This window comes from Geotrypetes seraphini, chromosome 16, assembly GCF_902459505.1.
Source record: "Geotrypetes seraphini chromosome 16, aGeoSer1.1, whole genome shotgun sequence".
NCBI classification, from domain to species: Eukaryota; Metazoa; Chordata; class Amphibia; order Gymnophiona; family Dermophiidae; genus Geotrypetes; species Geotrypetes seraphini.
Window position 1 is genome coordinate 17,929,479 of NC_047099.1, and position 24,526 is coordinate 17,954,004.

General features: G+C 44.3%; 1 pseudogene; it reads left to right on the plus strand.

Moving 5' to 3' along the window:
* The window catches only part of LOC117349759, a 61,014-nt pseudogene that overhangs the window by 17,891 nt on the left and 18,597 nt on the right, over nt 1–24,526 (plus strand).

Consider the following 24,526-nt stretch of genomic DNA (forward strand, 5'->3'; position numbering starts at 1 on the left):
AAATATAAATTAGTGACCAAGTACATTCTGGCAATTTTCAATCTACAGTGGTCAATAATTTCAAAGCATCTGAAGCCATGTCCTGGATACTCCTTGTGGATTTATTACCAGATACTGGTATTGAATATTTGGTTCATTGGTGAATTACATTTCAGTCCTGGTACTCCCATACCTAACCAAGTAAAAGAGAGAACTACCTTTTGTGTTATCTTATCTTTGTTTGCAGGTATAGGCATTAACGTTTACCAGAGCTCACTTATCTATTGGTTCTGACCTGGGGTACCCTAGCTCTTTTGGACAATGTTACTGCAGTCAGTGTGGATATTCAGTGGCACTACCCAGTTAAATATTTCTGAATGTCTCCTACAAGTCTGCAGTTTGGGATTTATGCTGGCAGGATCCCCTCGTTTGAATATCTACTCAATTATTAGTAACATACAGTCAATATTCAGCTGGCAGAGGTCACCAAAGGATGCCCTTGCCCTCTCCCGTTCCCTCCCCTCCCAGGTTGGCCCCCTACCCCCTCATAGACTCCTCATGCCTATGTATACTTTTTGGATCTACCTGTGTAGCTGGTGGTCCTGTGGAGGGTTTTGGGGGCAGGAACCCATGTCCACTTGTAACTGCTTTACAAAATAGCTGCCATGTCCTCTCATGGTACTACAGGATGTATATTCGTGCAGTTGAGGTGCAATACCATAAATTCTCTGCAATAGCATAAATACTTCTAGGTACAGTAAATATTTCCTTGAATTAGCAAATGTTTGAATCTAATGAATATTAATTTCAATTGTCAAGTTCCAACCATTATCCTGGATACAATATCCTAATCATTTATTTCCATTTGTAGCTCAACCAATACATTAGGAAGGTTCATTTCAAAACGCCTGATGGACAAGATGTTTCCTTTAACGACAAAGGGAATGTGCCAGCTTACTATGACATTGCAAACTTGATCCTGCTCCCGGATGGTTCCTTTCGCAGTGTTAAAATTGGAAGCTTCAATCAATCAGCTCCAGAGGGCCAGCAGCTCTTTGTCAACCAAAGTGCCATCTTGTGGAACCCACACTTTAACCTGGTATGGAAATATCTATTCAAATATTTTCTTAGCTCACATTATGCAATATATCCTATGTAAACAGCCAGGAGTTGGAGGAGAATGGGAAACAATCCTTCATGAATGATAGGATGAAAGTGGATGAAAGATTTCTGATAGGTATATGATATTGATGGGTGTGCCACAGGGATCAACATTGTCTGCCCTATTTTTCATCTTATATATGGCATCGTTGGCGTCTGTACTTGAAAAACTACATGTTAGTTATTGATTGATGTACAGTATACCACATTAGAAGATGAACATGTGAAGGATCCCCTTATGTTAAATGTTTTTTCCCATATGAGTGACTGTGGGATCCTTTGAGATGTGCTCTCACAGTTTGTAGATTGCCACACTGCAAGGATCCTTCACATGTTCCTCTTCTAATGTGGCATACATACATCATTCAATGCAAAAAATGCAAAGAGGGTTGTTATATTGGTGAAACAGGCCAGATGTTAAAGATTAGGTTCAACTTACATAGATCATATTAAAAATTGCAATACCAACCAGGATGTTACCTTTGTTAGATAACACTTTGGAAAAATTGACCACTGCACCAATGATTTTATGGTGAGAATACTAAAAAGCAACTTTAAGACAATCCAAGAATGGAAGACCTTTGAAATTAAAAGGATGAAATATTTTGACTAAAGATCTGGGCTTTCTTTCCCACTACAAAGACATTTAACACTTCTTTGTCATTTCTCTGTCTCCTGTGTTGCCACCCATCCTTCCCTCTTCCTGTGAATCTATCCCTGAAATGCTTTCATGTTTTCCTTATAATATACTGATATTTGTCAACATTTGCTTATTTCTGATCTGAAGAAGAAGAGTTACCTTCGAATGCTCATCATAAAATACATTGAGTTAGTCCAATAAAAAGGTATTACCTTATTTCCTTTGGTTTTTTGTTTTATTACCTTGGCAAGTGAACTAACATGGCCACTATACCATTTCACTCAAGGTCTTATTAACAATTCCTGGTTTTATACTTATTTTGAATTTCTTCTATGAACTTCCTTGTCAGACCTCTACGAAAGGTGAATTCTAAAATGGAGGAGCTAAATTATTCATATATGTTTATCTGTAACCCGTGTAGCTGGTTTTAAGAAAGGTTTGAACAATTTCCTGGAGGAAAATCCATAGTGTGTTATTGAGAAAGACATGGGGGAAGCCACTGCTTGCCCTGGATCGGTTGCATGGAATATTGCTACTCCTTGGGTTTTGGCCAGATACTAGTGATCTGGATTGGCTACCGTGAGAATGGGCTACTGGGCTTGATGGACCATTGGTCTGACCCAGTAAGGTTATTCTTATGTTCTTAGGTGATATGCTGGCTATAAATGTAGTATAAATGATATTCCTAGATGCATCCAATCTTAATCTGGATACTGTTAGAACAGAAAGGGAATTTACATGTGATGATTTAAGTTTAAGATCTAGATAAACGTAATTAAAATAGTGTGTAAAAAAGTTAGGGTTCCTGTATATTAAGCACAATACAGGAATCAGAATCTTAACCTTGATATAGTTGGAGATTAGAAGCTTTATTTTAATTGAATGGGTCTGGTTTGCATTTATACCCTGGAGGTATTTAAATGTCAGGGACAGATTCTTCAGGCTGAAGGGGTCAACAGGCACGAGGGGGCATTCGGAGAAACTGAAGGGAGATAGGTTCAGAACAAATGCAAGGAAGTTTTTCTTCACCCAAAGGGTCGTGGACACTTGGAATGCGCTACCGGAGGAAGTGATCAGGCAGAGTACGGTACAGGAATTCAAACAGGGATTGGACGGATTCCTGAGGGATAGGGGGATCGTGGGATACTGAGAGAGGTGCTGGGATGTAACACAGGTATAGAAACCCAACCAGGTCGTGCATGTGCAAGACCGGAGGGTTAGGACTTCGATGGGAAGATAGGACTCAATGGGAAACCAAGGTGGCAAGGGGGCCCCTTCTGGTGATTCAGACAGGTCGTGACCTGTTTGGGCCGCTGCAGGAGCGGACTGCCGGGCAGGATGGACCTATGGTCTGACCCGGCGGAGGCACTGCTTATGTTCTTATGTTCTTACTATAGATTCTTCTGGAATGCTGCAGCTAATACATTTTAATCAATCAATCAATCATTGTAATATATATGTTTAACATAGCAAGTATAATGTGTGTAGTAGCTTGGGTTTATTCTGGAAGCAGAAAGAACAGTTAGTTAATTGCTGATTATGGAGTATAATGTTCTTGTTCTCATTCTTCCTTTTCTCAGACTCCTCCTCGCTCTGTGTGCTCTGAGAATTGTGGTCCTGGATACAGGAAAATTCTTCCACCTGAAAAGCCTATATGCTGCTTTGAATGTGTCCCTTGCTCTGAAGGAGAATTCTCCAATGCATCAGGTAGACAAATTACATCACAGTGTTTCATAAATATGGGACACCTATAGTGATCAAATCAGTGCATAGAAATAAAGTTACACATGTTCACATGAAACAAATATTCAGGAGTGAACTCTCAAATGATGGGTCTCATCAACAATAATACTTTTCATGTGTAGACCCCTTTTCACTGATTCAAGGGTGCAGCCCAGGCAGAGGACCTAGCAAGGGGATCTATCTTCAGAGGCTACCGCTTTTGTAGCATTTGGAACAAATTTTTATGGAAGTTGCATTTTTTTGATGATGTTACCAGAAACAGACTTAGTCAAAACCCCGGAAATGATGTGGCCAGAAAAAAAAGTGTCTTTATTTTAACAGTTTTTTATTTAAAAGACAGGTTTTAAGAGCTCATGGATAGAGCAGATCACAAAACAAAAGACATTCACAAAATCTTTCCTGTTTTTTTAAAACAGACCGGTGCAAAAACAACTTAGAAAAGGCTGCATTTTTTTTTCTTTTCTGTTTTTAACATACTTTCAGTAGGATTTCTGACTTAATGGTTAATGGACAGCTCCCCTATTGTCATGGTAACAGCTGATAAGCCCCTTGCAGCCCACTGATAAAGCCAAGGGGGGAGAGGGGGAGGTGTGTTTAAACATGTCTGAACATGTTCCGGCCCCCTGGTGTTGTCTTTAAAAATCTGAAAAAAAAAACAACAACAACTGTCACCTAACAGGGGTCTGTTAAAAGGCAGAGTTTTAAGACCTATTTTTTTATTTAGAGCTATGTTGACAGAGCTGAATGGAACATTAAAGAATCTTTATTGAAGCAAATTTATTATGATCCATATGCGGCAGGAAGCTATGGAGGCATTAACCCTCTACTTCAAGCGGCTAAAAAGAACGATATCACAATCCAGAGAAAAGACGTAGTGGACTGGGTCACCGGTCAAAATGCATACAATTTACACAGACCAGCTAGAATCCATTTTAAAAGAAATAAAACAATGGTGTCAGAAGTTGACAGCCAGTGGCAAAGTGACTTAGTCGACATGTCAGCCTTTGCCCATTATAACAACGGTTACAAATACATCTTAACGATAATAAAAAGCCAGAGAGCTTGTCTCGACGAGCAGCTCTAATGCGGAGCTGGGAGGCCCGCGGGGCCGCCCGTCGGGTAAGCAATAAGGAGGGGGGTTATGGTAGGAAGGGCATTTAGTTTACAGGGGAGGAGATCTTTCCCGCCGCGGGATTGACCTCCGATAGGGTAGGGCCGCTGCTGCAGGGGAGGGTGGGTAGGGATATAAAGGGGAGGGCTCTCGGAGGACCTTAACGGTTTCCGGTCCTCTGAGACAGCTTGCGGTGGTGTCGGCGGAGTGTGGGACTTGTGGCCAGCCACGTGTCGGTGGTTCTGGCGGCTTTCTGTCCCCCAGCGGTGCGCGATCAGCGAAGCATGTCGGCAGAGAAAGTCGGGTCGGAACATGGTGCGTGCACCCTGCAGTGGCCCTGCAAATCTAGTGGAGCTGTCCCTCTTGGCTGGCGATTCTCTGGATGAAGACGAACTGGAGCCGGTGAGTGCAGCAGCAGAAAGGGGAAGAACGTTGCCTCCTAGGCGCTTGCGTTCAGCAGCACGAACAGTGATAGCGCTGGAGGTTGTGGGGGAAATGTCAGCTGTGCGGGGTTGGCTCGCATGGGCAGAAGCAGATTGCCGGGAGTCCGTGGGAGGAGTCTTGGTGCGCCCCGGGCTGGAGGTAGGCCTGCGGCGACTTCAGCTGCAGCTGCTGGTGGGGCTGTTGGGACGTTGGCTGCTGAGGTTCTTCCTGCAGCTGGTGTTCCTGTGGTTGCACCGGGTGGTGTTGGGCTTGTTAGTGCTGGGCTGGAGTCTGTCCGGCAGGTTGGGGTGGCTTCATCCCCGGTGGTGGGAGGTGAGATTGGTGGAGAGTCCTTGGAGATCCCAGTACATCCTTCCACGTCAGGGATGGGTCGCGGATTCCCAGTGAGCTCCGGTGGCTGGTGGTCGCCTTGGGATCTGGCTCCTGGGCTATGGTTCCGCCTCCGTTCCACGGAGCTGTTCCGATGCCGCCTTGGGGCCCGGGCGCTTCTGTTGGGGGTGGACCTCGGGGGTTTGAGGGGGTGGGGGGATCAGCGGGTGGGGGCTTGGCCCACGGGGCTAACTTACCCTCATGCTGTGTAGGTTGCTGGCCCCTATCTGGATTTTTTTCCCCAGGATCTCGCCGCTGGACGTGAGCGCATCGCCAGGACTTCTGCTACGGGATTATCTGGAGGTGGAAGGGATGATGCCCCGCGGACTGGAGTCGAGGAGCCAGTGCGGGCGGCTCACCGGAGTCCTGCTATGGTGGTTGCTGTGGAGGGTGATGGAGGAGACCGAACCATGGGTAACATGGCCCTAGAGGCTGGGGCTGGTGGCAAGGATGGGAAGAAGAAGTGAAAGGGGAAGGGTAGGAAGGACCGTCGGAGTAGGGCTTCTTCTTCGTCCTCTTCATCTTCTTTAACCTCTTCTTCCTCTTCGTCGTCATCTACGGTCACCTCGGCGGGAGGCAGGTGAGAGGACGGGGCAAGAAGGGGATGATTGGGGGGCCCCGGCTCTCATGACGCTGTTGGAGTTGTGGGAGAAAGTTCCGCGATCTCTTTGTTGCAAGATCAAGAAGCGTATGTGTGTTGACATTTTTCAGCTTATGGAGGGCAGAATACGTGGCGGAAGAAGAAGAGCAAGAAGGAGGAAGGGAAGCCGAAAGTAGGTTTGGTGTCCCGCAATGTTGTAAACTAGACGCGTGCGTTTTTGCGGTTGGCCATGTCTGGGGGCGGGAGCACCCCCAGGACTATGGCCTTTTGCTGGCTTATGCAGATTCTATCCTTGATGCTTGTCAGCGGTTCAGTGGGTGGGCGTGGCTCAACTACGATGAAGCGTTCCGCAACAAGATGGAGGAGAACCGGCACATGTCATGGGTTACGCAAGACATCAATCTGTGGCTCACCCATATGGCGAAACCTGGGGGTCCGGACTGATTGCTTCGGGAAAGCTGGGGTCCCAAATCACTGGAGAGTTGCATTCCTTTCACCCCTCAGGGGGTCCGGGGCCGGGGGTAGCCCAGGTCTCTGCTGGCAGTTCAATAAATCTTGTTCCTTTACCGACTGTCGATTTCGTCACGCCTGCTCCTTGTGTGGTCAAGGACACTCGGCGCTCAAGTGGCCAAAGAAAGGAACTGGGGCGCCTCCCACCCTGGCCAAGTGAGGTAGGGATGCAGAGGTTGCCCACCCCGGTCCGGGTGGGTGCCATGAGGCCTTGGTTGGACCAATACGGTGATGCGTGGGCGGCTGCGGTTTTGGCCGGGGGTTTAGCGAGGGTTTTGTAATTCTGTATTTGCTTCCTCTGGCTTCCAATGCTTCTTCAGTATCTCAGTTGTGGGTGGAAGTGTGGCGGAAGTTGCGTGAGGAACTTGCAAAGGTGCGGGTTGCGGGGCCCTTTAAGGAATGCCCATTCCCGGAAATGGTGTTGTCCCCTCTGGCGATTATTCCTAAGAAGTAGCTGGGTAAGTATCGCCTGATCCATAACTTGTCCAGGCCCAAGGAGCGCTCGGTGAATGACGGTATCCTTCGCGATCTCTGTTCTGTCTGCTACGTTTCCTTTACGCCTTGTTCAAAAAGCGGGTGGTGGAGTTTGTTGGCCAAGGTGGACATCGAGTCGGCCTTTAGGTTGTTGCTGGTACATCTGTCTTCGTATCTGTTGCTGGGTGCCTTTTATTTTGATCGTTGTCTGCCGTCTCATCGGGGTGTTGCCAGTAGTGGTGAGTTCTGGCTTTGAAGCATGTTTATTCAGAATTGCTTTTTCCTTGGCTTTCTTTGGGGCTTTGCGAGTAGGGGAGCTGCTGGTTCACCCGTCCGACGTCCAGGACCTGCGGGGTCTCCTGTGTAATCAGGTGCGCGTGGAAGGGGGTACGGTGCGTTTATTCATTGCTCAGTCTAAGTCGGACCAGCTGGGCAGGTAGTGCATGTTGGTCTTGCACAGCGTGCTGGGCTGTGCTTCATGCCCCGTCCAATCGCTGGATGCCTATATGGCGGTCCGTCCTTGTTCAGACTCGGCGTTGTTGTTACATGCTGATGGCGCTTGTCTCACTCGTTACCAATTTCTGGCTGTTTTGCAGCGGGCCCTGGGTCGGTGTGGTGAAGAGCTGGTGCGCTATGGCACACACTCCTTTTGCATAGGGGCTGCTACTAGTGCCTTTGAAGTGGGGCTGCCTGCTACGGCTATTCAACGGCTGAGACGCTGGTCGTCTGATGCCTATCGTGGTTACATTCGTCCGTCGGGTTCTGGGCAGGGGGGTTCTCAGTCTGGTGCGTTGGGTTACGGGGGTGCTCCTGAGCTGGTTGGGGGTATGGCGGCTTGGAGAGGTGGTTGGGTAGTGTGTGGGTGTGTTTGCATTGAGGGGAGGCTGGGAGGGTTCACTAAATGGCTTCCTATTACTAACCTCTTGGTTTAGGGGACGTTGGCTTGACTGCTGGGTTTTACTTTACAGATGCTGCACAGCGTGCCCTGTTGGTTTGGATCATTGGGCATTCCTTCGTCCATTGGGCTGGGGAGCGTGCAGTTGTCCGACTGTGTGGTCAGCACTTGGGCCTCTGTCATCGCGGAGTCCATGTCTCTTGGTGGGGACAGCGGGGCATGCATTGGCATCAGCTGCTTCCCCTTCCGGATGACCTTTGGAGTCGCACCCGGCGCCCAGATGTTTTGCTTTTTCACCTCGAGGGCAACGATGTCGATTCGCTTAGTGGCAAATATTTAATTGATCTGATCATTGACGATCTCAGGGTGATTCAGGGTTGGTTTCCTGGTACCCGGCACGTTTGGTCCTACATTATTCTGCGACTGAAGGTGTCTCGTAGATGGACCAGAGGGCTTACTAAGGTGAATCGACAGATAGGCCAGTGGGTGGAGGCTCGGGGCGGGGTACAGATTAGGCATGCATGGTGTGGTCCACTGTAGCACAAGATAGGATTCCTTAACACTCACAGTGACTGCCACAAGATAGCACCTTGACGTGTGGCCCGGACCGGAGCCGCCCTGCAGGATCGGATTCACACTCTTCCCAATACAATGGCCAGAAAGAGAAAAATCAAAACAAAATCACTACCATTACTGTGCAAACAAATAATCTTATTTTTATTCGGTTTGTCTCCAGGTAGATAGTCTTTTCCATAAAGCTGCTAAGCTGGTCAGAATAGCTTTGTTCAGCAGGACTAAAACGAAAATAATAAACTTAAACAAGTCAGCAACAAAACAGTAGCAAAGCAACAAGTCCTTGACTTATATTCAATGATAAGGACACCTCAGCTGTGTCTCTGGTTTGCAACCCCACTGGGTCAAAACCCTGACTGCTGCAAATGCAGACAGTATCAAAATTCAGAGGGAAAAAAAAAAACAAAAACAGTTCCAGGTACTTTTCTTCTCAGAACAAAAATTGTACAGTTACTACAAGCCTCTGGCAAGTTTTCCTACACTGCCAGGAAACAGGGGAGTGATAGGTTTTGCATACAAAAGTCATTCTCTTGACTCTCACTATGCCCGCCCAAGATATCAGCAAAACCTCTCCCTCAAAGAAATCACTCCTCAGCTTGCACACAAAAAAAAAACAGAAGAAAATGTTTCTCCAACAGTTCAACACTCCCAAATCACACTCACTGTTTGTGGAGAGCAACAAAGTTCACCTGCATGTCCTCAATAACTTCAGGAGCACATTCTGCCAATGTTTCTCCCAATTCCATGGGTAGCTCACCGGAAAACATAGGCTTTTCAGCAGACCCTTCTTCCAGCACCTCCATAGGAACTGGATCATTGCTCCTGCTTGGCTGCGAGGGTACCCTAGGGAGGAAAGGATTAAATCTTCTCCCTATCTTGCTTCCTTCTCTGCTCTCCTTCCTGGGCTTAAGTACATTAGGGCGACACCCTGCTTTGTCAGCCCTGGCTGAGTTCCAAGGACCCCTTGGGCTCCCCCAGTGGTTAAGGTCGTTATTACATCTAACCACAGTCTGTCCCTTCCCAATTCCACTCCGGGTTTCCTTTATTGCTTCAATTTTTCTTGTTCTAACTGGGACCTGGGCAGGGAGCCTACCTGACTGGTCACAATGGGTAGACGTATCTTGTTCAGAGTTGTTTTACAGGGATCGGATGCATCTTTCGGACATCGGGTGGGATCTCTTGCTTGATGATTTTGCTTCTTGCTACGAGCGTGTGTTGGACCCTTAGCCGCAGCTCTGTTCAATGTTGGGGGGGGGGGGGGTGCCTGTAACGAGTTACAGGCTTGTAGCGATATACCGAGCTACTGGCTGCTGGGCTCATCATGGGATGAGCGGTGAGCCGGCTGGGAGCCGTGCTTGGTGGGTCGGATGACCCTGGACAATGGGGCATGTAGGGACATGCCACCCCTCGGACCCTTGCATAGACGGCAGGGTCGGGGGCCATTTACATCTGAGTCGGTAGCTCGGGATCAGGGTCACAATGGTGATACCATTGTGCTGGTTTAATTGGATAAACTGTCAGTTAATGCTGTTTGCAATATTGTTATTTATAATATGTTAAATGTTATTTAATTATGTTTATTTTACAATAAACAGGGCTGTGGCCAGGTTTCTCCACACAGGTTTATGTGTCTGCTTGGGGTTGGCTAGGGGTTTGAAGGGTAAGGAAAAATGTAAGCATTAGGGAAGCGGGCTGCTCCAGCTTCCGCTGTTATAGATATCCTGTCAAAATATGCATGGGCCGTGAGTTTAAAAACAAAAACCGGTCACGAAGTTACCAAAGCCTTTGAAACAATATTTAATTTAGGGCGTACACCTGAAAAACTTCAAACAGACAAGAGTAAAGAATTTTTAAATAAGTCTCTGAAGAATTTATTTAAAAAAAAAAGGTATTAACCATTTTGTGACCCATAATGATGTTAAAGCAGCTGTAGTGGAAAGACTTTAAAATCCAAAATGTGGCGGTATTTTACAGACCATTGGTTCATCCTTCTTGCAGCCTCCCTGATAAAGCCAAGGGGAGAGAGGGGAGGTGTGTTTAAACCTGTCTGAACATGTCACGGCCCCCTGGTGTTGTCATAGTGATGTCTTAGATCTTTAACAAACAACTGTTAACATCAGAAATAAAAGTTCTTATAGCTGTTAGCAACAGAAATAAAGGTTCTCAAGCCGTCAAACAAAATAACTGCCACAAAGGCGCACAGATTGAGTTACTTTCTTAAAGATCGTGATGTAGAAAAAGAGAGTTACCCGATGACAGAAAAACTGTACGAATCAGACAAAGAAAACATGGGCCCCTTTAACACACAGGTAACTGAAAAAAGGCCTACCAAGAGATCTCGTAACTTTCTTAAAGACTGTAATGCAGAGAAAGAGGGTTACCCACCGGCTGAAAAACCGATTGACGCGAAGGCATACGCACGAATTAACAGATTCTGAAATACAAGAGTTTCCAGACGCTCAAAAGCTATATGATTCAGACACAGAAAATGAAGATGCAGGCTATGAACTACCAGAGGATAATACTTCGGATATTGAATTTTATGAAGCCGCCACCACAGTCGAAGCGACAGACATGTTGGAAAATCCAAGATCTTCCAAGGTCTTCCAAGGTCTTCCAAGAGAGAGAGACACACACACACTTTTCATTGCCAGGGGTCGGTGTTGAAGGGTTTATGAAGCTGGATTCGTGTGTTTTAAAAAGAAAAATTTATTTCTGTATGGTTTTTTTGTAGGGAAGTGGCAGATCTTCACGATCATAGAAACCTGTGGACAAGTTGCTGGTCCTATGTTAGAGAGCCAGGCAGAATGTATGGACATTGAATGAAGGAAGTGAGTAGCTGTGAAATGATTAGCATTTTGTTTTTTTCTTTTTCTTGTGCTTTCCTTCTGGGCAAGCCAAGCCTGAAGAATGTGCTATATGTTTGGACTTTATGATGATTTTTGATTTAAGGATTATACTTACCTGAATCCTAACTATTGGAGTTACTCAAAGCTAAGTTTGGGGAACAGAACCTTAAGGTTGAATATTTAAGTTTATGTTGCACTTTGGAAATCCTGCTGTGGCTCCCATTCCTGAGAAGCTAATCAGCTTATCTCTCTCAGCTGTTTGCTTTTGCTTTCACGAGGTAGCTGAAGCAACCCTGAGCTGTTTGCAAGGCTGTGCTGTAGCTTATTGCTTAAGGAGGTATCCAGTATTGTTTATAGCAGGGTTTGTTCTAAACTTTACATGACTGCTGAAATCTTCTGTGGCATGCCTATGGCCATTATTGCTGGGGGAATATTTGAATTGTGTGTGAACACCATTATGAAGCAGTTCTGAATCAGAGCACATGATCTCAGAGGAAATAAACCACCTACATGATATTGCTGTTTTGTTATATCTTTATTTTTGCAATTGACTTTATTTTGGAATGAAATGCAAAAGTGACTTTATTTGATGTTTCATCTTTTTGACCACTGTATCAGAATAAACATCCTATTCTTATTTAAAGAACGTGGTTTGACTAGTGATATTTTGAAGCCCTTACTTACCTTGTCTCTCCCAGGCCTAGGCAGTTGCCTAGGGCCAACTGGAAAAGTCCTGAAGGTACCCCTGGTTGAAGGGGACACGCCAGAATCCCGGTGTTTGTCACCTAATAGCTCTGCGCTAAGGAATGTTTGTGACAAGTTGTAGCTGTCTGCAAGGCGTGAAGGATGAAGATTGTGGAGCCTGCTTAATATGAGCTGGTGGGCAAAAACACCGTGATTGCTTGATATGGGGACAAAAGGAAATACAATAGAAACTCAGGAAAACTTGTGACATGCTGTGCCTAGAACATTTGGTAAATGTAATCACTTTTGTAGGCTATAAAATGAAAATACTGATGCTTTGTAATGAAAGCATTAATATAATCATTGATTTAATCAGAGATATTAAGACCTCTATAAAAGGGCCACAACTACTCAATAGATTGGTCAATTTCAAGAGAGACGGTGAATATGTAGCGATTGTAAATGATTTAATCCGTGACACCGATTATAAATCATTCTTCAAAAGAAATACTTTTTAAAAACATGGTTTTATTCTTGGGATTGTGGGAAATACAGTATGTAATTGCTTATTTGTTTGTATAAAAGTTTAAACATTTATTGTTGTAAAAATAAAGATATTTTAAAATTACAAATGTGTGGTGTGTTTTAGGAATGGCTAGCCACGTGAATTATCATCCCAAACTAATATAATAGAAGGTATGACAGGTTATAAGGAACTAGGCTCTAGGCATGTAGGGGTCATTTTGATATCTAAAAATGACTAACCAAGACAAACAAGATCTAGCAGAGGCCTTAGACATACAATAAAGCCTTTGTGCAATGGATAACTTCTATAGAGGGTTGTAAGTGTATTAAAAAACAAAACAAAACGCTGTGACAAGACCAGCAAGCGTTCTGGTTTTTGTGGATGTTACAACGGACCCCGGATACATCAACCGCTAATATGGTGAGTAGAAAAGAGGCTTTTATTTTTGTTTTTAGGGATATAATTTTTTTTTTCTATCTCTGAATCTATCATTGCATTTAAAACAGGAACGGGGATCTGATGGTAGAAATAAACTATCTCTTATCAGAAAAAGACAACAGATTGTTAAACAGTAAGTGACAGTTGATTTATCTGGCACATATGTTGGTTTTTTAAAAAAACAGCATCTACAAAACATTCTTTTTTACGTTATGATTAGACCAAGAAACGGCTGGAGAACCGACACCTTCTACATCGACAAGTTCTAACCAACAACAGGTTCCTTGCCAGAAGCCAAAAGATAAACGAAATAGTAAGTATCCTGGTTTTTGTAAGGAGACTAGGGTTAAAAGAAAATGTCATTACTTTTATAAAGGTTGATCAAGAAAATATTAGGCAGTCAGATCCTCAAGGGGAAAAAAACATTAATGGTTATGCTGTTATAAATTGTAGATCAAGAAAATGTTAGAAAGTCACAAGCATATAGCGTGAACCCGACAGAAAAGTCTAACAGGAAAAGATCACATAGTGAAAGCTTCTTAGACAGTGAACCAGAGCCCAAAGGTGCTTACCGGAAACCAAAAGATAAATGAAATAGTAAGTATTCTGATTTTGTAAGGAAACTAATGTAAAAGAAAATGTCATTACTTGTATAATGGTTGATGAAGAAAATGTTAAGCACAGTCAGACTCCCCCCCAAAGAAAATGTGTATTAACGGTTATGCTATGTTATAAATTGTAGATCAAGAAAATGTTAGAAAGTCGCAAGCAGATACCGTGAAGCCGACAGAAAAGTCTAACAGGAAAAAGACACACAGCAAAAGCGTCTCAGAGCCGGACAGCACAGAAGAAGCAGAATGTTATGAAGTTGATAATTATTCTGATAGCAGCAAAGTGTCAAAGGATGGTTCAAATAAGGGTCCTTCTGAAGATTCAGAACCAATCAGCTATGTCCAGTTTGTGAAAAGATGGGACCGTAAACTAGACAAGTTTCATGGTGTACTTTATTCAGAAGAATTTCATTTCATTAATTTAGACAGCATAACATCATTACGTGAGGCTCAAAATGCCATACGCCAAGGCATTCAACATATCCTGGATGATGTCAGCAACAGAGTTTCGCCCGGTGTCTACATACAAGTACATCTACATTCATTGCTTTTTCACAACTCCTTGTTTTCTGGTAAATTAAATCGCGAATTGCTAGATGCTGATGATTTCTTAGACCAGGTTGCTAAACTCCTTCAAAGTCACAGAGAAATACAGGTCTGTGATTTATTCCGTGTTGTTGTACTTGTAATAAGAAATAAGGGTGGTGGGGCCCGTAGGGTGCTAAAATCTATACTGTTTAGCCAGATTTTGCAGAAAAAAAGGATGTATTTAATAGATTTGAATAACACAGACAATAACCTGTGTTTTGCCGGTAGCCTTTCAGCACTTATGTCGCCAGTAAAACTCACAGATGCTGAACTGTTAACAGGTACTGAAAAGCTACATAATGATTTGGGGTGGTCGGTACATAAAAAAGTCATGCTCGATGATGTAGCAACCATAGAACAACATTTAAAGATAAATATAAGACTTGTATTTTATGCAAACTCATGGTGTTGCTTTAAAACATCAGATCAACCCGTGTATCTTAAAACGGTTTTCTTATTGCTACATGATGATCATTTCTACAGCATAACCGATGTCAAAAAATTCTACGGGGAGCGTAATTTCTGTATTTTTTGTCAGAAACCCTATAGTCACGACCACTCCTATACATTATGGTGTCATCTGGAGTGGGCCAGAAGCAGCAGCACTCCATGACCGAGAGGCTGTAACATCGGGGAGCCAGCAAGGGGAAGTCTCGATGGCTTTTTTAAGCCCAGAGACAGTTCCAGCAGATAGGAGATCTAAGGGAGAAGAAAACCCGGATCTGCAGACAGAAGGTAGTTAAGGTGAGCCTTTTTCAACTTTACATGAGATCTCCTTTAAACATGAAAAACCAGCTGAAGTGACTCTTGACTCAATATGGGACCTAGTTTCTAAATTGGGAGATTCACTAACCAAACAGATTAAAGAAGGAGAAAAAAATATAAAAATTCAAAAACAAACAATAGAGGAACATAAACTAGAAATTTACAATATTAAAGAAAAAGTAGGAGAAATTGAAAAAGAAGTAATAATGATTAAACAAGTTCAAACTACAATAATAAAGGATAATCAAATTATAAGAAGAAAGTTGGAAACAATGGAAAATAACTATTGGACTAATAACCTCCGCTTACTGAACTTTCCAAAAGTTCCATCTATAAACCCAAGGGAGATGATAAAAAGGTACTTTATTGAGATATTAAATATTCCTGAGGAATCATTACCCCCTCTCACTCGGGTATATTATTTGCCTAATAAAGTAATGGATCAGCAAACGGAGAATCAGAAACAGGAAGCACAAGACCTTCAACAAGATTTGACAGTAATTCTGGAAGTATCAGATAAAGATTTGGCTAAACCAGCAATTCTTTCATTATCTGTGGCGTTGCTGCCAGATAAGGATTGGATACTAAAAATGTTCTTTAAGAACAAAAATAAGGAATTTCTGGGTTTGAAAATTCAAATATTTCCAGATGTTAGCAGAGAAACCCAGAGCCGTAGATGTCAATTCCTTTTGATGAAAGCAGGAGTTGCACAGCTGGGTGGCATTTTCTTTTTACGTTTTCCATATAAATGTATAATAAGGTATTGAGATAACAAATATGTGTTTTTTGAACCGGCTCAACTTACAGCTTTCTTGACGCAGAGACGTTTGGAGAAGGAAGGAAGAACAACAACAGTGTAATAGTAACAACTAATGGACTCAATAAATAGAATAAGCTCCTTAAACCAGTCACTAGATACTTTTTTCTTGTTAGGTTTATTAATGGATTTCCTTAAAGTTCACTCATAAATTCTTGGATCATTAATTTGAGGACTTGAGATTATTAGATTTAGAGATCTTTGTATTATGGAAATTATTTTCTTTTATTTTTATGAATGATTAGACAATCTTTCTGTACAAAATGTTTTGATTTTGTTAAAATTTAAAATGATAAACATTATGGTGTCATCTTTGTTCGATACAGATGCGTTTGAACAATGCCGGTGTACAACAGATATCCTAAATGCAAGATGTGTTGTCACTCTAAAGAATGTTTAGATAGACATATGCAGCTGGCGCAGAAAAAAAGAAGTGGAGTGTTTATCTAAAACACTGTGTCTGAAATGCGAGTCCTATGAACGAGAAACATAATAGGATGTGTAAGCTATGCTGTGAACCCTTAAGCGGTGATGACATTCACTTATGTTTTATGACCCCCATTGATAAACTTAAAACATCTAAAAAGTATATTATTTACGATTGCGAATGTATGCAAGAAACGGGGTGGCACATTCCTAATTACATATATGCGGTGGACTTGTACGAAACAAGAAAATGGGAATTCAAGGGTCTTGAGTGTATTTTTGCCTTTATACAGATTTTTTGTGACAAAAAATTTAAAGGCTATACCTTCATAGTCCATAATGCCAAAGTCTATGACGGGTATTTTGTTCTTAGCCAATTGTTAAAGGAAAAGATGGACACAGGTCTGTTGGTTCAAGGTGGCAAGCTTTTACAAATCACAGTTGAACCTTTAGCTATTCGTTTTATAGACTCTCTAAATTTCCTATCTATGAAACTTAGCAAACTTCCAAAGGCCTTTTAGGTTTTCCGCATATTTTTAATACTCAGGAAAATCAAGACTATGTGGGGTGTATGCCGGATATGGAGCATTATGGTGTGGGAAACATGATGCCTAAAGAAAAAGAGGAATTTTTGAAATGGTACAAGGACAACCAGCTCAAAACGTTTGATTTGCAAAATGAGCTGGCTTATTACTGTGGCTATTTTGCGACAGGCATGTGTTCTCTACAGAGCTGAAATCATGAAAATGACACAGAAAGATGTGGTTGTAGAATGAGAGGGTACTTCAGAAATTCTAATGAATTGTTTAGACCCTTTCCAATATATAACCCTAGCCTCTGTATGTATGGCCATGTCAGATTTATGTTTTTAGAACCCGAGACAGTGGCGCACATCCCCCCGGATAACTATCACAAACACAAAAAGAGATATTCATCCCCCTCTATTCAATGGTTGCTGTATCAAGAAGCTGCACAAAATATACAGATCATGCATGCTCTGAAGGGGGGTGAAAGAAAGGTGGGATCTTATTTTCTTGACGGTTACGCTGTCATTGATGGGGTAGAAACAGCTTTTGAATTTAATAGTTGCTTTTATCACGGATGTCTGGTCTGTTATAATGATAAAGACCAGAATCCTGTAGCAGCAACGACCTATGGCTTTCTTTATTACAAAAAGCAGCTAAAGACAGCCTACCTGGAAAGCCTGGGCTTCAAGGTCATGAGTCTGTGGGAGCATGAGTAGAAGTGAATGGTCACAGAAAATGATAGGGGCTGTGCAGACTTCCTGGCTAGCGCTGCATTATCGCAACCCTTGGTCCCACGGGATGCCCTTTTTGGGGGTAGAACAAATGCTGTTTCTCTATACTACAAAACAAAACCTGGGGAAAAAATACACTACTACGATTTTACCAGCCTATACCCTTTTGTCAATAAAACAAAGGAATATCCAACACATCATCCGCAAATCATTTATGACAACTTTGGTCCACCCACAAATTACTTTGGTTTTATAAAAGCAAAAGTATATCCTCCGAGAAAGCTCTTTTTCCCGGTGTTACCTGTCAGGGTGGGGGGTAAGCTTATGTTTCCTTTGTGCCGTACGTGTGCCGACGCACGGCAACCAGAAACGTGTGCCCATACGGATGAGGAGAGAGCTTTCGTGGGGACTTGGTGCACGGTGGAGATGGATGTTGCCATTGCAAAAGGGTATGTGGTTGTTGAAATCTATGAAATCTGGCATTTCGAGCAAAAATCTGACAGTCTCTTTTCTGAATACATCAAAATACACCTCCGTCAAAAACAAGAGGCTTCTGGCTACCCCCGGTGGTGCAATGATACAGAAAAAGAAAACATGTACATCTCTGATTTCTATAGAAAAGAAGGTGTACTTTTGCGGGCAGACCATATTCAGTTAAACCCTGCTAAACGCCAAATAGCAAAACTTTTCTTAAATTCTCTGTGGGGGAAATTTGGTCAAAAGACAAGCCTGCCTACCGTTAGCATTGTCAGAAAGCCCGATGATCTCTTTAAATACCTGTTTTCCCCTGAATTTGAGGGTTCATCGTGCGATTTTATCAATGATGAAACGGCCTGCGTGTCTTGGAAGCACTCAAAAGACCGCACTACTTTGCCCGGAAACACTAATGTTTTCATAGCCTGTTTTACAACAGCCTATGCGCGTTTAGAGTTGTACAAACTTCTAGACAGTCTACAAGAACGTTGTCTGTACCACGATACAGATTCTGTGATATTTATGAGCCGCGAGGGTGACTGGAACCCCCCTATGGGCGATTATTTAGGGGAGCTCACCAGTGAGATACCTGCCGATGAACATATAACTGAGTATGTATCAGCGGAGCCTAAAACATACGGTTACAAACTGACAAGTGGAAAGACCTTTATGAAAGTGAAAGGGATAACGTTAAATGTAGAAAACAGCCAGAAAATCAATTTTACTAGTTTAAAAGATCTAGTTTTTGACTACAATCCGGGTGCAGAGGGTTTACCCCAGAAAAAGATAAGGGTGCAACAAACTGGTATTATAAGAAACAAAAAGAGGTGGGCTATAGAGACCGGTGTGATTAAAAAAACACAGCAAGTTGTGTATGATAAAAGAGTGAAGGAGGAGGATGGGTTCAGCACACTACCCTACGGATACTAGCACGGTGGATGCTCGCTGGTCGCACCCTTTCTCTTGTATATTAGCAGGACCGTCCAATTCAGGCAAGAGCTTCTTTGTTAAAAAACTGTTAGAACACGCTGGCCGTGTATTGTCTGTCATACCTGACAATATTGTTTGGTGTTATAGTTGTTGGCAACCTTTGTATAAAGAAATGTTAAATAAATATCCTTTTATTACTTTCACGGACATTTTGCCTGATACTTTTAACGATGACCGAATGTTTCCACCCCATAAAGTAAATTTGGTTATTAAAGATAATCTAATGGATTCTGCCTGTAAAAGCGGCGAAATAGAGAATGCCTTTACTAAGTACGTACATCACAGAAACCTGAGCATCATATATATAGTTCAGAATGTTTTCTGCCAGGGTAAAACAAGCCGGACTATAACTTTAAACATCAAATACATGGTTCTCTTTAAGAATCCTAGAGATAAGTTACAGATAGCCATTCTAGCTAGACAGATGTACCCTGGAAAATCACAATTCTTTTTAGAGGCCTTCGAGGATGCCACCAGAAAGCCATATGGCTATCTCTGTGTGGACTTAAATACCACAATGTCTGAGGCTTACAGATTGAGAATGGATATTTTCCTCCCAGACTGGACAACGGTATATTGTGTAAAACCACAATCAACTCATAAAAGGCTGTGAATACATAACCAGATCCCTTCATATACGCTGGGGCGTGTCTCAAGTAACATGTTTAGCCGTGTAAAGAGAAACCTGCCCCTTGTAAAACTTTTAATCAAAGCCTCACCGTTGCACAGAAAAGCTATCCTGAATACAGCTTCTGATGATTTGGTGGCTGCTATAGCTGAAATCGCTCTCAACACCCTAAAAGGTAACATCCCGCTTTCACAAAACCAGGTAAAGGTTTTAAAAGAGAAGCGTCACGCTATAAAAAGACTGTGTGATAAAAGATTAACCTTTAAGAAAAAAAAGAAGCAGTTGGTGAAACAATTGGGCGGATTTATAGGGCCTTTGTTAAGTTTTGCTTTACCGTTGATAACGGGTCTTCTAACAAACCGCTGATGCATCACGCTGAAAAAATTTACCTGGTCCCTAGTCAACAACTCGAGCGCTTGAGAAACCCCATAGATCGGAAAGAAAATATTAGAACCTCAACCATACATAGTGTGACAGGGAAGCTCCTGTCACAGTGAAAACTACTGCTAAAACTCCCCAACATGCAGCACAGGGTCCTGTAAAACCCAGCATGGAGCCAGGACAGCTGGCACAGCCAAAAGAATGCAAGAAAAGGCACAGCTCAAGAGCCAGATGGGGAGGGCTCTGAAAACCACTAATTTCCCCTATCACTCCTTTCCCCAAGTCAGAGAAACCTGACACCAATTTGCAAAGGGGTGGAGTCAGACCCCAGAGTTTGCAAGCACAGAAGCCTCAAAGGCAAAGTCAGTTAGAGTGGAAAGGGGAGGACACAGCTGGCTCTGATTACGGAAGCCAAACCACTCACAGAGATTCCAGCTTTCACACCTTGTCTAAGCCCCAGCAGGGACATTTTGCAGGAAGCCAGTCCCCAAGGAGAGGCAGTACAACACCCGGGAGGTACAGTGACCTGCAGATTAAACCTCAGAGGGAAGGGCTGGAAGTTTACCCCATGGAAATGCTGCAGGAGATTTGGCAGACCTGCAGGGAGGGGGATGGGATGTAAAGCGGGGAATGAATATAGAAATGGAAAGTCAGGGTTCCCAAGAGGGTGAATGGGAAATGTATAGTGACCCTGGGGAGAGTATGTGTGGGGAAGATATGGACCTGGGAGGGTATAGTGTGTGAGAGTCCCAGTTGGTTTCATAAGGAAAGTTTTCTGTTTCCCTTTTGAACCTAAGCCAGTGCATGACTGCAGGCAGAGCTGAGGCAGCCCTGCTTAATTAAGGGGGAAAGCATGTGTGAAATAAACCCATATTCAGACTCCCTAGGAGCCGGGGATCACCAAGATAAGGGTCACTTAGGGTGGGCCTGGAGACCTCAAACTAAATGGGAGGCGTGGCCCGCACAGCCTGACAGGCAAGGCTTTGAAGGTTCCTTGGGAGTAGGGGGGGTTAGAGCAAGAAACAAAGTTTACCTTGTTGGTTTGACAATGAAAAGAGCTGAGAGGTGAAGGGGCTGGCAGGAGCCGTGCTCAGCTGAAAGGCAAGAAGTTACTGTGAACTGGAGAGACTGATAAATCCCAGAGGGGATATGAAACAGTGAGGGCACTGGACTACTGTAGAGTTTTGAGTTTTGAATGATGTTTTCTTTTGTAAAGATGGACTATCCAGTTCCTAAGTTAAGTCCAATATGACTCACATGGACTGAACTATATGAGAGTACAGGAAGCGCCTAAGGAAGTCTAAGAAACCAAGTTTGGATGTTTTTTCTCTTGTTTTTATTTGGGACACTAATAAACCTGATGCTGTTTTAAGAAATCCGGGATCCGGGTTTTTCCTGCACTTAACCACATAAAAGGCGTTACATAATTCTTGCTTGCGGTCCGAGTCAGGTTTTCCTATTCCCTTGGGGACTGGCCCGGCCACAAGAAGTTGGTGGCAGTGGTGGGATTTCGCCGCCCACAGGTTAGAGGAAGAAGTACGCCCAAAGACTTGGAAAAAAAAAAAGGAGGAGAAAAAAAAAAGGACTTTGTTTTTTTTTGCAAAGCAAGCTGCTGACCTTTGGGGTGAAGACTAGTGCCAGAAGAACTGTGTTCAAAGGCTGGCAATACAGTATTTTGGGGATTGTAATTTTGGAGCGATTCGAGTGCTTTTTTTTTTTTAAAGCCATATTTGTCTTAACCTGACTTTAATGGAGCCGTGTGGATTACAAATACCCAAAGGCAAAGCAGGAAGAAGGAGCAGCATCCGGGGAGGTGTGGTTCCGGGTGGAGTACAAAGCAGCATCAAGGCGTCTGGAGGACAGTCTGCTGGGGAGGGGAGCGGAGTCCGGAGGAGCGGTTCAAGGTTCCTGAGTTCCTGGTCGGAGGAGTGGCTGGGGGAGGCCCTAATATCCCAAGGCTGAGACACATCAGTCCCTGAGGTAAAAGTGCTTAGGGGGTAGCTGATGTGGATTGGTGGGTAAGGGGACAAGAGGCTTGGGGCTAGTGAGGGGAAAACCCTAGCTTTGGAAAGCCGCACTTGGGTTCCTGTTCTCTGTTGTTGTGTTCCCAGGATGGAGGCGTCCAAGTTCCTGACCGGATTGGAAGCGGAGATGCACAAACTCCAGCAGCGGTTCCAGGAGATGTTGCAGTCACAGGCGGATCTCTGGAAGGAGGACCACCAGGCACCGCAAACTCGGCATACTGAACTGTTGCAGCAGATGTCCGCCCAGATACAAGCCATAAACAACCTGGCACAGAGGCCTGCAACGCCGGTGGCCGGCAGCGTTGGAGCAGTCGTCGGGCCGGTAGGCGCTCCTTTTGGGGAGCCGATAAGACTGCATAAGTTAACAGTAGATGACGACATACAAGACTATCTTGTAGGATTTGAGAGGGTGGCCATGGCTTCACATTGGCCAGTGGACCAATGGTCCGTAAGACTGATACCCTGTTTAGGAGGTAGAGCCTTAGAAGCCTATCAGACTTTGAATGCTGAGACAGCAGCTAATTATCCAATACTGAAACAGACTTTGCTGGATTATTTAGGTTATAGCCCAGACCACTATCGGAGCCAGTTACGGGCAACCCGTTTGGCCCTGAATGAGTGCCCAAAAGCCCTGATACAGCGGCTTAGGAGGCTATGTGAGAGGTGGCTACAGCCACAAGGAAAGGGGATACAAGAGGTCCTGGTTGAGGTGGTGAGGGAGCAAGTGTTGGAAGCCATTTCTCCAGGGGCTAAGGTATGGGTAATGAGGAAAGGGTCCCAATCTTTGGAGCATGTGTGCAAGGATTTGGAACATTATTTAGAGGCTGAGGAAGCCCGGAAGTCTCCCAGGGTAGGTCCCGGTCCTACGAGGGATCCCTATCCACCCTTGGGGAGGAAGAAGGTAATGTTAGCCACCAAGGTAGGGACTGCTCCCGAACCTACTATAGAGGTGGACGTGGAGGGTATACGAATGAAGGCCCTAGTGGATTCCGGGGCTGACCAGTCCCTCATTGCTCTTCCTGCCTGGGCCAATATAGTGAGAAGGAGGGGACCTGAATGTGTGCGGCCCGCAGGGAGGGCCAAGCTAAGGTGTGTGCATGGAGTAGCTACCCCATATGATTTAAGAAAGGTTAACCTGTGTTACCAGGGTCAGAAGAACTGGGTAAAATTGGCTCTGGTGACCAGCCCCCCTGTGGCCCTAATCTTGGGAAGGGATTGGGAGGGCTTTCAGCAGTATAAACAAAAGAGAGTAATTCTAGCCCACAGGCAGGCAACGGATGGACCTTCTGGATGGAGGGCCAGAAGGGAGAGTCAGGGTGAGCCTTTTCAACCCTGGATCCCTGGGGAGGTGTTAGAGAAATTCCCCCTTTTTTCCTAGGAGCAACAGAATGATCAGGTTCTAAAATATGCCAGGGAACAGACGAAAGGGCGGGCAGACTTTTACCCCAGTTCAGGGAGGAAGGGGGCCTGTTGTATAGAGAGACCCTAAGGAAAGGAGGGGGGCGGCCATGGAAGCAGTTGGTGGTGCCCGAGGTCTTTAGGCAGACTATATTGAAGTTAGCCCATGAACATCCGCTAGCTGGACATCGAGGCTTGGATAATACCCTAGATCAGATCCTGGCTCGGTTTTACTGGCCCGGGATCTACAAAGAAGTGAAAGAATTCTGTGAGACTTGTCCCTCGTGCCAGAAGTTGACGGGGTATAAGCCCCCGAAAGCTCCACTAATACCTTACCGAGAGTCGAGGATCGGGTGGATATAGTAGGTTCCCTGGATAAGAGTCAGAGAGGGTTTGAATACATCCTGGTAGAGATAGACTACGCCACCCGGTTCCCATGGGGAGTTCCCCTAAGATCTATCTCGGCACCAATTCTGGTGCAGGAATTAACGAAAATCTTTTGCCAGGTAGGGTTTCCTCGGGAAGTGTTAACAGATAGAGGGACCAATTTCCAGTCGGGGGTGTTCGAGGCCTTTCTAGCTGCCTTTGGCATTGCCCATAAAAACATGTCTGCTTATCATCCCCAAGCTAATGGCTTAGTCGAACGCTTCAATCAGACCTTGAAACGGATGATAAGGAAGAGTGCCGCCAGGGATATTAGAGATTGGGATTTGTGGGTTCCCTTTTGCTTGTATGCGGCTTGGGAGAATACTCAGGAGTCGCTAGGGGTATCCCCATTCGAGCTCCTTTATGGGAGACCCCCACGGGGCTTATTGGATATCATCCAGGAAAATTGGGAGCCCCAAAAAGAACAAGACATGAATGTTCTATCCTATTTGCAGGGGATGAGGGGTAGGCTAACAGAAATGACTAAGCTAAGTCAACAAGCCCTCCAGAAAAGTCAGGGTAAACAAAAGACATATTATGACCGGCGAACCCGGGTGAGGAATTTGTCTGTATTACAGGGTGGTGGTATTACTCCCTGATGGTCCTCATAAATTTGAGGCAAGGTGGAGGGGTCCTGGGGAAGTCGTGGAGAAAATAAATGCAGTGGACTACCGAGTGAAGGATGACAAGGGGCGAGAGCAAATCTTCCATGTGAACCTGTTGAAGCCATGGAAGGAACGGAC